At 45.0% G+C, this 16738-nt stretch overlaps 1 protein-coding gene across 4 annotated transcripts in view; it reads left to right on the plus strand.

The window, feature by feature from the left end:
- MRAS (muscle RAS oncogene homolog) overlaps nucleotides 1-16738 on the plus strand; it is a 38373-nt gene that overhangs the window by 771 nt on the left and 20864 nt on the right. For 2 of the 4 annotated variants that reach the window (XM_041408810.1, XM_041408803.1), the window contains exon 2: nucleotides 1197-1355. The exons of the other annotated variants lie outside the window; for them this stretch is intronic. The gene's annotated coding sequence lies outside the window, so the exon portion shown is untranslated. The remainder of the gene's footprint in view (nucleotides 1-1196; nucleotides 1356-16738) is intronic. 4 annotated transcript variants of the gene reach the window in all.

Below are 16738 nucleotides of genomic sequence, written 5' to 3' on the forward strand. Positions count from 1 at the left end.
AGAGAAACAAGGAGAGGAGGAGGTACGGGTTTGGGTTTGGTTGTTTTGGTTTGGTTTTTTTTCTGGTTTTACGTTACTTTTACTTTGCTTGTTTACTCTCTGCTTTAAGAAAACAAACAACCACAGATAGGACAAGGATTTTTCAGACCTTGTGATTTGGATTGCTGGGGATTAGAAAGAAAACTTGTAGGTTTTTTGTTTGTTTATTTACTTTAATCAATGGCTCAAGAGCCCTAGAAACAACGTATGAAGCCCTGCTTCCTAGACAGAGAAACTAAGATAAAGCCACGCTGGCTTCAAGCTGAGGAGCAAGTTGTGTTAGACCTCGAGTGGCTCACTCTCAAGCATCCTGCATTGCTGTGCTCCAGTGACTCCCCTTGTCGAGCTGGTCACGTCGTGCAACAAATTGGGACCTCACACCGGCAGGTCGGAGTGGAGACAGGGCTTTTCTTAGGAAGAGCAAAGCGCACGGGGGAGCCTTGACCCTGGCATGGGGCTTTTTCCCAGCACAGGGAGCTGCAGCCCTTCAGCGCTGTCAGCTGGCACTGATCTCCAGTAATGCCACAGAAATATGAAAATCTAAGCTGCCAGCTCCTGAGGTAGCTTAAATCATCTAAATTCGGGTTTTGTCGGCAGGCTTAAAGAGATGCTATTGACTGGAAATGTTTATGTATGTCTTACCTGGAATGAACTGTTGTTCATACAAGAGTTGATATTAAGAAGAGTGAATCAACTTTATAGTTGTATCAGCTGTAAATGTGCTTTCTGAGTTTTCACTCTGAAATTACCTCGTTAGCTCCAGGCTCTTTTTGCATAAGACAGATTCATTTCAAATGCCTTAAACTGTTACTTTTCTTTATGAAAGGTACTTGTCTCTTGCTCTGAATCTGTTAAAACAGATTTGCAAAGACAGGGTCTATTAACTTAAGTAAGGCTAGGAGAAAGATAAGAGAAAGAACAAGGGGTGTGGCAAGGAAATTACAAAGTAACAGCTTTAAAGAAGAACTCTCTGTAGCAGAGCTTTAGACTGCCTAAGAGAGGTAGGATTTCTTTCTATGTATTTAAGTCTGAAAATGCTAAGCTGACAGCATCTCCTTAAAAATAATAGTGTATGTAGAAAATAGGTATGAATAGCTTCATATTGTAGTTCTGCATCAATTTGTTTGTCTTTCTTTGATTTTGCTCCTCCATTCCAGGAGATATCCGATGTGATACAGTGCATATCCAGATTGCAGAGGGCCAAACACCCCACCAGCATCACTCCTGAACCAGAACAGCTGCACTAGGGTCAGAGCTGGCCCAGCACCTCTTCTCAGAAGTTATCTGAGAGGAAGTTCTGTTTATTAAAGTTTTTGGTGGGTATTTTCACAAGGTCAAAATTTTTTGCAGAGAATGCTAAGCATTGCAGAAACTAAACTTGCCTTCTTTTGGGGGGAACTTTTGGTATGTGTTGCCTTGGATTAACCTGGTTGATCCTGGGACTGAGGTTAACGCCAGGGAGGAATAACATTGTATCAGAAGGTGGTTAGAAAGGACTTTCTTCCTTCTCCCCACCCATTTTTTTGGCACTGGTGGAGAAATGGCATTTGGGGTCTAGAAGGAGGAGGATGAGTCCTGCATGTGAGCTGGTGTTGTCATTAGCCAAGGCAATGTAAGGCAGGTGGATATAGGGAAAATAGATGTGATGATTCATTATTGTTGTCATTGTGCTGGGGTTTCTTAGGCTCTTCTTTAACTGCAGTGTCCTGTACTCAAGTCCTCCCTGGCCCATTAGCTGCACCATGTGCTCCTAGTGGTGTTTCAGGGCTGACAACATTTGAGCAGGAACTCTACTCCCTTCTCTTATTTCTAGAAGGCTACTTGAGCAAAAATGTTCAGCTTTATTCATTTCTGCCCTTTCATTTTTATCTTCCTTCCTTGGGTGTGAAGTCCTTTATGTAGCTGGATTCTAGCCAAGAACCTCTACCCACAGCTGCCAAGCCTGGCATCTCTACTGGCTCCAGGTGAGTCAGTTCATTAGGATGAATCAGTGTGCCCTGTAAAAGTTTTAGGCTCCAGACTTCAGCTTGACCATTCTTAATAGTTTGGTTTGTCTGGTTTATTTGTTTGTCACTGCTTCAGCTAAGCTGCCGTTTCTGGTGGCTCCTCACTTCAGACTTGCTCAGCCTTTGGAGCCATACAGGGTCTTCAGTCAGTGTCCCTGCACTTTGTGGAGCAGCTTTTGCCTCAGCATTGTAACTTTTCCATGATTACTCATCCCTTTACCTCGTACCTGCACAGGGGGAGTTAAGGGGGATTGCCCCTCAGCATGAGAAAGTGCAGCTCTCAATACAGGGAGTACTTCAGACTCTGGAGGTGGACAGTAACAACATGAATCCACAGGAATGAAGAGGGAAGTGTTTTTGCATCGTGGAGGTGTTTGCATAGGCTTTTACTGTCATAAATAAGTAGATTGGGATTCAGGGGACAGATTCAATGTGAAAAATTAGGGAGTTCATTTTCAGGCTTCCAAGGCAGGGCTGAGGAAGAGAAGTGCTGTTAAAAGATATGGAAATGTGCCTTGAAAGTAACCTTGCAAAGATGGATGACGTTATTTTTGTTGTATGAAGCACCCAATTTAACGAGGTATAAAGCAGAAGGCTTGGGAGGACTTGGTCCAAGTGAAAACAGAATGAGCGTGGGACTGGCAGATGGGAGGAACATTAGCCCACTCCTTGGTGGAGTTGTTGCTTCTTTCTCCTGTTGTTGCTTACAGCGGTGCTTGAGAGAAGATACTTACTGGGGAGGGAAGAAAAGCCTTTGTGTTCTACTTGAGTGTCACTGGCTGTATTTTTCTCTGTGGGGAAACAAAGTTCCAGTGCTCCAGTGGGTCACATCCTGACTGCCTGTATCCAAAGTAAATCTAGAGCGACACTGTCTACTTCAAAAATATCTGCAATAAGCCAAGACTGGCTCTTTCTGAGCAGAGAGGATAAATGAACAGCTGTAACTTCAGATGCTGAATTTTTTGGCATACTCATGTGTTTTTTTGAGATTTATGACTCTTTTATTCTCTGTTTGAGAATGTAGTGGAGCAATTGCTGATCTGTGTATGTGTGAGAAGATGTCAGTGGAGGAGTAATATATATGGAAATCTTGCATAGAGATAGAATAGGCAGCCAGTTTGCCATTAGATAATGAAATAATTGTACAAAAATGTATCTCCTGAAATCACAGTTGAGCGAAGGGGTAGGGACAGCGTTGGGGGAGGCTAGCAATATTTTTGAGTAGTTTGCTCTACTTATAGTACTCATTACTGACTCTCCTGCAATTTTACTGCTTCAGACACTGCTTTTCCATGAGTGGTGCTTTGTGTTGCACAGGCAGATAGATTCCATCTGAGACACCAGCCCAATTGCTGGAGCTAGGTGAAGGGATGGGAAACTGCCCCCAGGTACTTTCTTTGTCACAACCTGGCCAAAGGTGGGTAGGCTAAGGTCAGCGACTCCTACAGGTGCCAATGAACCTGCCTCTCACTGAATCTACTTTTCTTTCTAAAATGAAGTAGTAGAAGTTATTTCTTTGTGGGGTGTGCTGGGTGCATAAATATAGCTGAGATACTTCAGAAGGCATCTAAGTATCTGAGACAGTCTTGGATGGGATTCCCCTTATACTTCTCTTCTGGCTAGAACTGGACAGCAGAAATGTTCAGTGCTTGTACAATTTACATATTAATTTTTGGCTAAATTTTGTTAACCTTGGAATTTGTTTGACATTGATAGGCTCAAGAGTAAAATCTTTAACTACTTTCTGGTGCTTTCTTCTACTATAGAGCAGCTTAAAATGTTCCTGGCACTCTTTCACCTTCTCCCTTTAAATAACACAATGCCTGCCTTGCCTTCTCTTTGAGAAGGTCTGCTTCTGCAAAGAATGTTGTACCAAATATATAACTTTATGCAAGGTGGTAAAAATGGTTTATTCTTTCTTCATCCCAGCTCTTGACTGCATCTGCCTGGTTCTTGGTCTAGAGATAAATGTCACTGAGGACTGCCTGGGGACTATTTAGCATCTGAATGGTGACTTGTAATGATTCAGGTGATGGGCCAGACCACTGTTTTATGTAGTGACTTCTGCTAGTCCACCGAAGTCCAAACAGCTGCTCCAAGTTTCTATCATCTCCAGTGAACACAAGTACAACAGCATCAGCTTGCAGACAGTTTACTGTAAACCTACTCTCTGGGCTGTGGGTTAACCTCCTTAAATGTCCCTTGTGGTCAGCTCTGTTACTCTTCTATGTGAAAATAAGTCTTGGTGTGCTTTCTGATTTACTGAAGTGTAAATAAACCAAGAAGGTCTTTTACATTCAGGCTCTCTCATCAGCATATATTAGTAACGCTCATCAGCTTTTGACTGGAACTTTGATGGCATAATTACTCTGAAAGGGTAACATATTCAAAACTACCTGTGTGACTTTGGGAGTTAGATTCCTCAGAGTCTTAGTCATTATTTTAAAAAGGAATTAGCTTTTTAAGCTACACACACTCCTGGAAATTTTAAGTAAAGGCTTCTGTTTATCTTGTCTTTAAAATGCCAGTTTCTAGGATGAGAGTGGCGGCTCTGCCACTCCACTTATTTCAGATATTAAATAAGAGTGCTGGAGAAACAATTAGGAAAATACTGTGATAAATAAATTCTCATAGGTAATCTTACTAGAGAGGTCCAAGAGGTAAAAGTGTACTTTTCAGTCACCTGGCAGCAGGATTGTTATGGGCATGCATTTTCAGCTGTGTCTTTAGGACAGCTGAGAGGATGACTGATGTCTCAGCTGTTGTTGCAGACAGAGCACAGCATGTATTTCTTTAGACAGGATTTGGTGCACTTAAACAGCTTGTGACTAGAACAGTTCAAGTCACTGGGGCAAACATGGTTATCAGCAGAAACAGATAAACTAAGAAAACAGTCTTGCATACTCTAATGTTTGTGTAGGTAAGATTTTAATTTGCTATCAGTCCTAGGGTTCTTTATGAGCAGTGATGGATTACTCTTGATACTTGTGCAAGTTTTAAAGCATTCCTGTAACACTTGTAATGTGAAAACTATTTATTTTGCAACATACCTGTGAGATAGGGACCTGCTATTTATCTCATTTGTACAGCTAGGGAACTGAAGTTTTCAGTAAAGGTAAACACAGCATGAGGGATTGATCACACAAGAAAGTCTGCAGCAGGACAGACAGGAGGGTGCTGAAACTGGGTCTTAATTCCCGAGAAAATTAACAAGCTCTGATCCATGCTTTTCCCATCTGTTTCTTCCTTGGGGCTTCTGAAGCAGCTTGTGGCATTTGCTTGTTAGGCAATGTGGGTTTGACTTTTCTAAGGAAGAAAGCTCAAGCCTGGTGATTGAGGGAGGGAGGTGATCTGTGTCTGGGAAAGATGAAGAGTGGGGAACATCCCCCAGCTAGAGATGCCTCCACCACCACTTCTTCAGTGAGTGCCTTCCCCAAGGCTGGCACAGGCTGCTTCTCAGCTACCGAAACGATGTTCCTCTCTGGCAAATCCCTGCTCTTCCTGTGCCCAGAGCCAGCTCTACTCCTCTTTATAAAGTTGATATGAGTGGCTGTTGATGATGGAGCTTCCTGCCCAGCTCCACACCTGCTGCCACAGTGCTGAGTCCCTGTGCTGCCTGGGTTCCCTGACGGAGCAGAGATTCCACTGCTGCATCTCAGCCATGTGAGGGTCAGCAGTGTTTGGAGTTTGATGAAGGAAGTTGTCCAAAGCTGGCAGGAGGAATTTTTTTGTTATGGTTGCATGATGAACAGTAACAATGTGAGTTTTATTGCTCAGAATGTATCCACATTTATAGGATGCTATATTTAAAAAGGAGAAAAAATGAGTCATGGGGAGCTATGCTAATGCTAAGTATTTATGTCTACCTCTTGTGAGGCTGAAGGCAGTGGGAGTTGAGCAACATTCTTGTGAAGTGTCTAGAGGATTTATGGATCAAACTAAAGCCTGCTGAAGTCAGCTGTAAGTCATGCAGTGCCTTGCTCAGGGCCCATGTCATGTACTGTGTGTGGGTTACAGTGAAATATTCCTCTTGGGAAACCTGGGAGCGCTCAGTGCTGTCAGATTCCCTGGGCTCGGGCAGGAGCTTGACTTGCTCCCAGTGGTTATTACTCTGCCACTGGAAAGTCACTCCTGGCTTGCTGCCAGGGCAGGCATGTTGCTGTGCCTCCCAGGCCATGCCTGCAGCGCCACAGGAGCAGGTACCTGTGCCCTGAGTGGGAGCAGGCAGAGCCTGGCGTGTCTCGGCTTCTCCTGCGCTCCCAAGGAGATGCAGTGTCAGGGTCTGCTGTGGTACAGGCTGCTGGAGCTTTCCTTTCAGAGCTGGCTAGGGTCACAGGGGTGCCAGGGTTCGGATGCTTTCACTTATGCCATGTCTTGACACTAATTCAGTTGGCTTCCACTTAATTATGAAGTGCAAATGTTGGAGTTTGTTTTATTTAAAAGTTCTTTAATGAAATTGCGATCTGATTGAGAGCGCCAATGAATTCAGCTGTCCAAGCGTCTGCTTGCCAGCATGCCTCAGCTCCTGTCACAGCTATAGGAAGGACTGGGATCAGGATTTCAGTGGTGGATGAGCCAACAATGGAGTATGGAGAGGGACTCTGTGAACAAACCCTGACAGCACCATGTGTCCAAAAATGCAGATTTGGCAACAGCCAGAGGCTCCGCAGATCCTCTGTATAATCCACTTATTGGAAGGAGGAGGTTTTGAAGTGAGCAAAAAATAATCATTAAAGTGAAATCTTCAGCTTTATTGGACTTTATTTTATTTTATTGTGGGTTTTTTTTTCTGTTTGGTTTTTATTTAAGAATTGGTCATATCAGTATGAAAATGAATGTGTTTAATCTTCCTTGGATATAGTTTTGAGTGGTACACTATTGCAGCCTGTTCTGTTTTCCAGTGCAATGCATGCTCTGGTTTATGGAAACAAATACTTGTTCATCTTGCAAATATAAGATGTTAAAAGGATGTTAATGGGCATCAGTGTAGAGGGAATCACAGCCACTTTTTTCTTGAACTGGCCTTCCCACTTAAAGAACTACTAAAACACCACTGTATCATGTCTTCAGGTACCTGGTGATTCCAAGAGAGCATTTAAAGGATTTTTTTTCCTGTAAACTTGTGATCTTGTGATACAAGCTCTTTACCAGTTGGCTGTTGAAACACTCACTCTGAAGGGGTACCAAATGACAAAAGTAACAGGATGCAGATGGAGTTTAATCTCTTGGACACATTCAGACACTATTATCGGGTCTGTCATCTGTACTTGGCATACCCAGATAGCTCTTGAGTGGTCTGCATAGACAGCTGGCAGTTTAGTAGAGATTGTGATCTTCAGAAAATATGTTACTGATGTCTTGTGTAATACTTGCTATGGAAGTATTGGTGTCACCAGCCTAAGTGCAACACTTGCTGGGTGGGGAACATATGTCTGTAAAGCAGGACTCTTTGGAGGAAGTTATTCAATACCCAAGTATTCAATCCCAGAAAGAGCCATAAGGGCATCCATAGAGCTTGTGCTGCAGGGTGATGAACTGGGATGGGGGAGATCATTGAAGGAATCCCTTTGGCTCAGTAGTGCTTGCTGCTGGCTCCAGTTGCAGACTGAGGCTGGTTTGGTGGCTGCTGGTGTTTCGTAGGGACAAGAATCCCTAACTAACCTTGGAACAGGAGGAGACATGCCCCAGTGCTCTGGAAAAACCCTCAGCTGTTGTGAATTGTTTTGGTGCAACAGTGCAAGGTCAAACACTGCTGTTGTAGCTCTCAGAATAGTGCATGATCTTGCTGTTAAGGTACCTGCTAAATCTGACACAGCTGCCCTTGGAGAACAAGGCAGGTATTGCCCGAGCCCACTGTGTGCACTTCACCTGAAGAGACCTTGGTGGTAGCTGGTGAAGGATCATAGCTTGGAATTCAAGCATCCAGAGGTTGTGATCAGCTGTAGGACAAGGTGGACTTGAATAGGTACTTGCAGCACTTCCCTAAGAAAATAGTCTGTAGCTCAAGGGCAGAGTGCTTTGAGAGACTTCTGTTTTCTCCACATGCTGTGGATGCTTTCACATCTAATCTGCAAACAGGGAATATGTCAGGCTTGAGGAACTGTGCAGACCATTTGCTTTTCTTGAGCTTTGGGCAGGTCCAAAGAGATACTGAATGCTCCCTTAAGATGCTCTGCTGGGCATCACTTCTTCTGTGCATCCTGCAAAATAGCTCCAGGAAGCACAAGAATGCTGACAAGCTGCTGCATCACCCTAGTCCTGTGAGCAGCAAGGGTTTTGTTACATGAAATTTACTTGTGGAGTATTAAGTCTGTTTTCAAAAGCTTTACTTGGACCAAACGCCTGTGGAGCATGAAAAGGCTTTCATGTTAATCAGCAAAGTTAGCTAAGAGAATATATAATTCCTTATTCTTTTTGCAATGTAGCAAGCCTGTTTAATTAGGCAACTGGGATTTGAATTATTAAATAAGAGAACAGTTTCAACCTACTTTTCTGTTGGTAAAGATCTCCAGCAACCCTGGTTTTATTCCATGGATTTTTGAATTATGAGTTCCAGAAACTCTTTGAACCTCAGGAGGATGACTTACTGGATCCAGGAGGACAGAGAAATAGGACTCTTATTTTAAGGTCTCCTGAGCACAGCAAGTTACTCTCCGTTGTTTACATACCAGCCTCACAAGAATATGGAAATAAATGCTAGGCTGTCGAAGCAAAGCAGAAAAACTGTGTTTTCAGGCATATCCTGTGTCGAAGCATCTGTTTGGTTTTGTGCAGCATAAGAATAAATCCTTCTACTGCACAAAACTTCGGGAGCAGTTCTCTGATTTGGGGTAAAAGAGAATAGAGCAAAGTAACAGGAGCTGCAGTTCATGTGGGCTTGGGAAGACTGGCGGAGAGGAACTGGCATAGCTGAGAGGTGAGAAGGGACAAAGAGGAGTTGTCTCAGCCAGAGCAGTGAAGAACTGCTGAACTCTGTCAGTGATTGGAGGTCTGCCACCTTCAAGGCAATGACAAAAGGGCTGAGGAAATGCCTGCTAGTGTCCATGGTTGGGCCAGACATGCCAGCAGCCCTGGGCAGGGTGTCCTGGTGGGCAGCAGGAGGTGAGGGACTTGCTGACAAAGCCACTTAGACCCAAAAAACTCCTTAAATATTTCCCAACCCCAGGCCCTCCAAGCCCTCCTGACCCCAGGCTAATGTATTCTGGCTCCTGTTTGGGACTGGTGCACTTCAAAAGCCTTGTTGAGTGGAAGAGTGGGTGGAACTGGTGACCCAAAATACCATTTCCCCTTCCTAAGGCTGGGCGTATACCAAACTTGTGTCTCTGTGTGGTTAAAAGAATATGAACCAAAAGTGCTGAGAGATGCAGTGGTTAAATTGAAACATGCTGTGGCAGGATGAAAGTAATCTTGTCCCTTACAAGGCCTTAATGCTTTGGGGCTTCATTTATTTTATTTTTTTCAAGTGGCTGCCATCCATGCTGTCTCTATCTGTGATTTTAATAGAAATATTTTTATATGCAGACATGTGTCAAGATGCCTTCAGAGTAAGTCACCCCATGTTGTATTATCACTCACTAGGTCGAAATAAAAAATAACCCAATATCTACAATTGTGTTTTATTTAAAATTTGAAGTCCAAATTGTCATTGAAGGTGCTGAAGCAAAAGAAGATAACTCTGTGTAAGGGTCTGTGTCCCTTGCAGAGAACTTTGCAGTACAAAGAAGGGTCAAATCCAAATTTTTTGCTGTTTCTGTGAGTCTGGTATGTAAAATATGATGCAAATCAGAGATTTACATGGATTGCCAAGACTAAGGCTAAATCCATAATCTCTTTGCTTGGTGTTTAAAAATAATGCCACTGTACATGCATAGGAATGGCATATGAGGTCTGCCCTAAGGCTAGAGCAACATAATGCTACATCCCACTGGTTTTGAGAAGAGACCTTTGTGTCTCTTCGTTGCAGCAGGGTAGCTGTACTTCAGAGCTGTGTGGTGGATGAAAATTAAAAATGGGTCTTATAGCAAAACCTAAACATTTCTTTGGAATTTTTCAGCCGAGGTCTTTAGGAAAATGAACATGTTTCCTTGCTCAGATTCTCCTGAGTTTCAAACAGGAGAAGGAGAGCAGGGTAATTGAACCAAAGCAATGATTTGGAAGAGCTAATGAAGGACCAGGGATTCTTCTCTGAAGGTAGCTCTTGATTTACCTCAGTAGCCTAGACACAGAAACTTTGTCCAGTTACTTTGCTTTATTTGGTTCATGCGTGGCCTTACCTGTGAAGTGACCTTCCTACTGCTCAGGTAAAGCACAAGTTCTGTACACTGGTAGGAGCTCTGTACCACTCAGCCACAGCTGCAGTGTCCAGTGGCACTGTAGTACCACTCACAGTTAAGGAAAGGCGAGTGTGCTCCAGCCCCAGAAAATGACAAGCAGTGTGGCAATACCAGTGTTGAACTGATGCTTTATTCTCTTATCCCATCCAAGGTCCTTACCTGCCCCGTTGCCAAGACTCAGTGGTGTGTTCACTGCCTGTATTGCTCTGTAGCCCAGTACATCTTCTCATTCCTCTGGGACAGCATCCCCTCAGGGAATCTGACTGTGCAGTTTCTGCACATCTGTCAGTGTCAGCCTGATAAGACTGAAGGAGGCATAACACTGGGCATGGAGCGCTGACTACCTTGAAAGCTGACTTCTGAAATGAGTATAACCAAGTGTAGTGTTTCTCCCATGTGAAAACAGTTTATAGGGCAAAAGCAGCTGTTCTTGTTTGGTGTGTGTGTGAAAGATGCTTTGTGGCAGAAGCGGGTGTGCCTCTCTTTTCCTTTAACTGGCAAGAGAATCTGCTGTTGCTTTCTTCTTTTCTTTTTCCCTTTTTTGTTTTTTTTTTTTTTTTGCCATGCAATGGTAATTGAGTTTTGAGGGGGTTTATCTTTCCCTGAAGTTGTGGGTGAATTACTGATGTGATTGCACAGTGTAGTGGTGGTTGGAGCCCTGCTGTTGCCTTGTTCATCGGAGCTGCTTCACGAGAGTGCAGAACACTTTTGAGGTATGATTTCCCATCACATGCAAATCCAGTGAAGTGCTGTAGATTCACTTGCTGGCACTGTTTAAATCCATAATGCAGCACCACCTGCCAAACCACGGGGCATAATGGAAGTGTTAATGAATGTACATAGATACCCTCCCACACGGCTGCAAGTTGAATGACTTAAGAGTCAAGGCAGAGCATTTAGGCTGAGTGTAGAAGGAACCAGAATTAGGGTATCCTGATGCAGATCTCTGCTGAAACTGGGGGATGAGGGGTGGCCACAGGATTGGGCCAGCTGACTAACAGGGTGCTTTCTAAGATGTGTTGATTTTCAGCTGCTGCTCTGTGGATTCATCCAGTCACAACACCTGAGATTCACCTTGGGCATTCAACAACAAAGTGCAGGTACTGAACAGCACCAGCTGAGGCCCTGGTACCTCTCTTCTGAGGGGTATTCTCATGACATGCTTCTCTCCAGTGCTGGCATGCTGAAGGCACTTGATAGGAGAGTAGACTTGAGTCATGCAAGGGTAAACTCTGTTCCTCACGGGTGGTTTGGCCAGTTGCCCACTGGTTTGTGTGTCAAGGTGTGTGTTTGTGTCCAGGCTGGCACAGAACTGAAGGAGAATAGCAGGGAAAGAGCTAGACAGGGACAGCCAAGAGGTTTGCCAAAGAGAGGGGCTAGAAAGAGGCAGCAGGGCTGGCCTGGCACATGGCTGGGATGCTGGCAGTGTGCATGTACCCTGTCCTCGGGCAGGTTCAGTGGAATGCTGTGGCTTTGCAAAACCCTGCATCACCATGTGTGAGGCAGAGGAGGGGCCCATGCATCCACCCCTCATCTCTGTACCCAGCCCCAAGTTCTGCCCACTCTCCTCTTTGAGACAAGCAGTTGGATTTGCCAAGTATGGAGTCACCTCCCCAGCATGCTGTTCGTAAATAAGAGGCTTATGCTCTTGGCAGACACTGTAACGAGCCTGGAAAAAATTACTGTTGTGGGTCCTGGCCCAGTGATGAGATCTTGGAGTCTTCCAAGTGACAGAGTAATGACATGGACCTGGGAAATGCCTGGAATAGCCTTCCACACAGTTCTGGGATTTAGCGTCATTAGATTCTAAGTAAAATAGGCCATGTGCCTATTTGGGTAAATTTGGGAGATAGCTGTTCCTTCCTCTTCTGAAGTCCATGCTGGTGAAGCTCTGCTAAATCTCCAACATTACAGATCAGTATACTCTCTTCTTCTGTACCTGTGAGTATTAGATGTGTTGTGGGGAACTGGGAGGGTTGTCCTTGATCCAAGACCCTGGGAAATTTTATAGAGAGCCCTTCAAGCCTGCCCTGTGCCTTGGGGTGTAGAACGATGCGGAAACATCAGTGCTGCCCCATAGCTCACAGATAATTTCTGGGAACCTTGTGATGCAAAGTGAACAGGCAATGTGTCTTTTTTTCCATAGGATATATACGACAATAGTGTTTTTGCCTAGGAAGGACATAGACATGAGTCAATTTTGGAAAAGATTTGCAGGTAGAGGACAGAATTTGTGAATTGCCTGGAGATCCCTACTCTCCTCTCCTTCCTTTATCTGTCCCTTGGACTTGGTAGGATTCACCCATCCCCTGGTGGAAATGCTATTACCAGGGAACTTCACAGCCTTCAGCTCTTTGCAGCTGTCTAAGAGATGCAAAGTGTGTTTGCCAGGAGGGAAGGGAGTCTTTAAAAAGCCATTTAAATCCTGAAAGACATCCGGTAGCAACACTGGAGATGTAAAAAGCATTAAATACTGAATTGAACCTGACTGGAAGACAAATGTGGAGCCAAATGCATTGATTGATTTGCAGGACGGTGACTGGAATGAAGTGGCCCTGTACCCTTTCTATCCATTAATCATCTCCAAACCATCCATAGGTGCCATGAAGTCTGTGCCTTGGAGCAGCCATGGACAGCATGGTGCCCATGAGGCTGCAGGGCAATGACCCTTCCAGGAGCTGGGCAGAGGGGTGGATGCACCCCTTGTTTTGGCAGGGGCTTTGGGGCTGATGTGGGAAAGGCAGAGTGGAGCAGTGAGGAGGTCCATGCTGGGCAGTCCTTGGTGCTGCTCAGGATCCCCTCACAGCTCCATGATGCAGCACAGGAATTTGTTGCCTGGATCACTTCCACCTGCCCAAGGGGCTGCTGGTTGAGGCTGGGAGGGCTGTGCTGTGCACATCTGGCTGTGCTATGTACATCTGTCTGCATTGTCAGCATCAGTGCCACAGGCAGGCAGCAGAACATCTGGGCTGCAAACGGGATGTTGCTGAAGCACTGGGCTATTGCTTCAGAAACCTCACTGAGCAGTATTAAGAGCAGCAAAACCACCCAGGGCAGTGAATTTGGGGTCTTTTCTATTGGTGTGTCAGCAGGCTGGGATGTTTAGGAGGGAAGCTGCCCATTTCCAGGGATTGTGCGCGCAGGAAGGGCAGCTATTGGAATTCGAAGCAGCTTCCTCCACTAAATTTGTTCTCGCTGTGTTATCTCTGCCTGGGCTGGGCAGGGGAACATCTTGGCAATCTGCTTTTTTGCTGCAGTATGTTTAGGTCAGCTTCACTGGCTCCATGATAACATAGGAGAGGCCTTCCTGGCCTCACTAGCAAAGAATTTGCAATAGTAATACAGGAATCTGTCATCCCCTGATGTCTCCTGAGGGTTTAAGAAACAAATGAGTAAGGAAAGGGATGGTGGATTTAAACACACAAGAAGTAATGGAAGTCAGAGTCGCTGAGCCAGACCCCAGTTACTGAGTAGGATGCTCTCATTTCATACCTTGGCAAAAGGCTTGGATCAGCCTCCAGTGGACACCTCTAAACTGGCAACAATACAGTTTTATTTGAGTTCTTAGAGATAAAGGAATGGATCCTGTGTAGCTGCTTTCTGGTTGCATAACTGGATTCTTCTACAGAACTGGTAGTGGCAGAGCTGTAACTGTACAAATGACCCAAATCTGACTGAAGTATTGCTTTTAGTAATAACAGAAAAAAAATCTGGCATCTGCACCTGACTGCTGGTTTGTCAGTGACAGAACTCTTACGTATTTTGAAAAGGGCACTACGTCACCAAGGGAAACAGGCTGAAGATTAATGGAGCTGTTGTGGGAGGTGGAGGAGGAGTTGGGAGAGGGAAACAGAATTGGTTTTGGATGACATTTGTCAATGTGATTGACTCATGCTGTGCTGCTCTTACATACAGACTGGGACACTGACAAGCACGTGCTTCCCAGTAAAAACAAGTGAGTCCCTGCACCCAGCCTGGCCAGGGAAAGCTGCTGCTCAGTTCCACAGCAAGGGCTCCTCCTTACATCACTTAGGGATTTGCAGAGGGGGAAGGTGGGGGACCGCCTACTACCTAAGCCACTTCCAGTGACGTTGCTTTTTATTATTATTATTTGTTCAGGCTATAATTCTGTGTTTCCTGAAATAACTACCAAGTATTCATCAGGCAGCTCCTGCCTTTAGCTGCCTTTTGTGTGAATCTCAAGTGCTTCATTACTCCCCCGGTGCATTTTCGTTCTCCTACAGTAAATCTGAGCAGCATCTGTGTGGTGGGGGAGGTGATGCAATTTTGGGTTGAGAGGGAGAAAAGGTCTGGCTGGCACAGGAAGCCAGTGAGCAGTTCAGGGAACACAACACTTGGGGTACAGCATCTTTTTGCACAGGAGGAGAATTGGTGAGGCCACTTCCAGGACCCACAGTTACATCCCCCCACATTCAAAGCCCAGCCAATTGCAGCTCTTTATTGCTTGGTGTAGAGGAATTTATTTTTAAACAACAGTTGGTTTAAGTCTTTCCTTTTTTTTTTTTTTTGCTCCTTTTTAGTAGCAATCTGATAGTGCTTTGATCACTACTCCAAAAGGAAATGCCTGTAATTTCCTGTGCAGGTCTTACCAGGTGCTGGGCTCCATCAGATCCAGAAGCTGATGGGAGCTGGGAGCACCTGTTAGAATCTGCCTTCTCAGAAAACCTCAGAGACTTGAAATTTCACTTGTGTTTTGAAAAACCTAATGTCAGAGCTACAAAGGGCATCAGACTCTGGCTTCCCACATGACAGATCTGTTCCATGCTGACTTCCCACTGAAGACTGGAACACAGTCCAGCTTTTGTTCAGTGTGCCCTTTCAGAGGCATTGACTGGGAAGGAAATCTGACAGACTGGAGAAAACTTGGCTAAAAGTTACTTATCTTTATTTAATAATAATTGGCAGGTTTTTTTCATACACCTACGAGTCCTTTGGCTCTTGATGGCTTGGGACATGGTCATGCCTACTTGTGGGAGAAATTCCTGAAGTTCATTCAGTCCTGATCAGCATGACTCAAGGGAAGTAGCAGCCTCGTAAAAGGGCATGTCCTCTCTTTCAAGGATTCTTGGTAGTTCCCAGCCCAAGGGATTGCCTACAACACATCAGGCTGAACTATTTTGGTACCTGGCTAGCGTCTCTGGGTGTGTCATGGTGGTTGTGTGGCTGCAGCAAGCAGTCTGCAAGAGGAACAGAGAGGGAAGTGTTCAGATTTTGTAGAGTTTCAGCCCTGCAGGCACTGCGTGGAGCTGCTAATGCTTACAAAGTGGCTGGGTAAAAGGCTGTAATCGAGTGAGCTGTGGGCAGAAGAAGAGTTCTTAATTGCAACTGTAGGAGTAGTTGGCAGCCTCGCAGCCTCGGTGGCTGATAGTCTTCCTCAGGTGAGATTGGTGTCCTCAGGTATGCAGAGCTCTGTCAGGCATGGGTGAGGAGCCATGGACCAAAACAAGCTGATGATAGGAAAATTGCCTTGGCCATGGGTTGATGGAATCATCAGCATCAGTGCCTATACATTAGTATGTGCTAAATTGTGGCACGCTGGACATCAGCTCCCTAAAGTTTTCTGCTTTGGAGAGCTGCAGCAGAGGAGGAGGGAGCTTGGTAGTTCCCACACAGGCCCTGCTGTAGCTTTTCTTGGAGGTTTCATAACAGAATTAAGCAATTTGTGTTGCATGTTGCCATGGAGACTGTAAATCACTGTCATGCTGGTCTTCTCAGTCAGGGAGCTGGTGTCTTTAACCTCCCCTACAAATCCAGGGCTGGGTTCTGAGCCTGCTGACCTTCTGTAAAGGCCTCACCCTGGGAGCTCAGCCTCCAGGACAGCAGAGCAGAAACCAGGAAAAGGCATGCCAGCACATCAAATACCAACTATCTGGGGTCCATTTTATTTTTTATTATTGTCTTATGTGGCCACAATTCTGCTCAGAAGCTGTGCTTGGACCCACTTGCGTTCAGGGCAAGTTTTGTAATGAGGGTGGGGATTAGATACACTACCTACATTTTGTGGGCCTGTCATACAAACTAAGATGAATTTGGTGTTTTTATGTAGCTTGGCTGCTCCAAGGGGATAGCTCAGCCCTTCCACTCCACCTCCATGTCCAGACAGGTAAATGGGGTTTTATACAGTTTCCTAAAAGAAAATAATTTTTGCTGAGGAGGCTCAGCTTCAGTGGCACCCTTGAACCAATGTTTCTTTTTTCTTCCCATCCACCTACCTCAGAAGTAGCCACAGTTCTGATTTTCTCGGCATTACTGGCTTGTGCTGTCAGGCCGCCAGTCTTGCCAGTGTGTATGAAGATGGTTGTATAAATGGCTGTATAAATCAGCCTCCTTCCAGTGACT

This window comes from Onychostruthus taczanowskii, unplaced genomic scaffold, assembly GCF_017590055.1.
Source record: "Onychostruthus taczanowskii isolate IOZ18803 unplaced genomic scaffold, ASM1759005v1 scaffold10, whole genome shotgun sequence".
In the NCBI taxonomy this organism is placed as follows: domain Eukaryota; kingdom Metazoa; phylum Chordata; class Aves; order Passeriformes; family Passeridae; genus Onychostruthus; species Onychostruthus taczanowskii.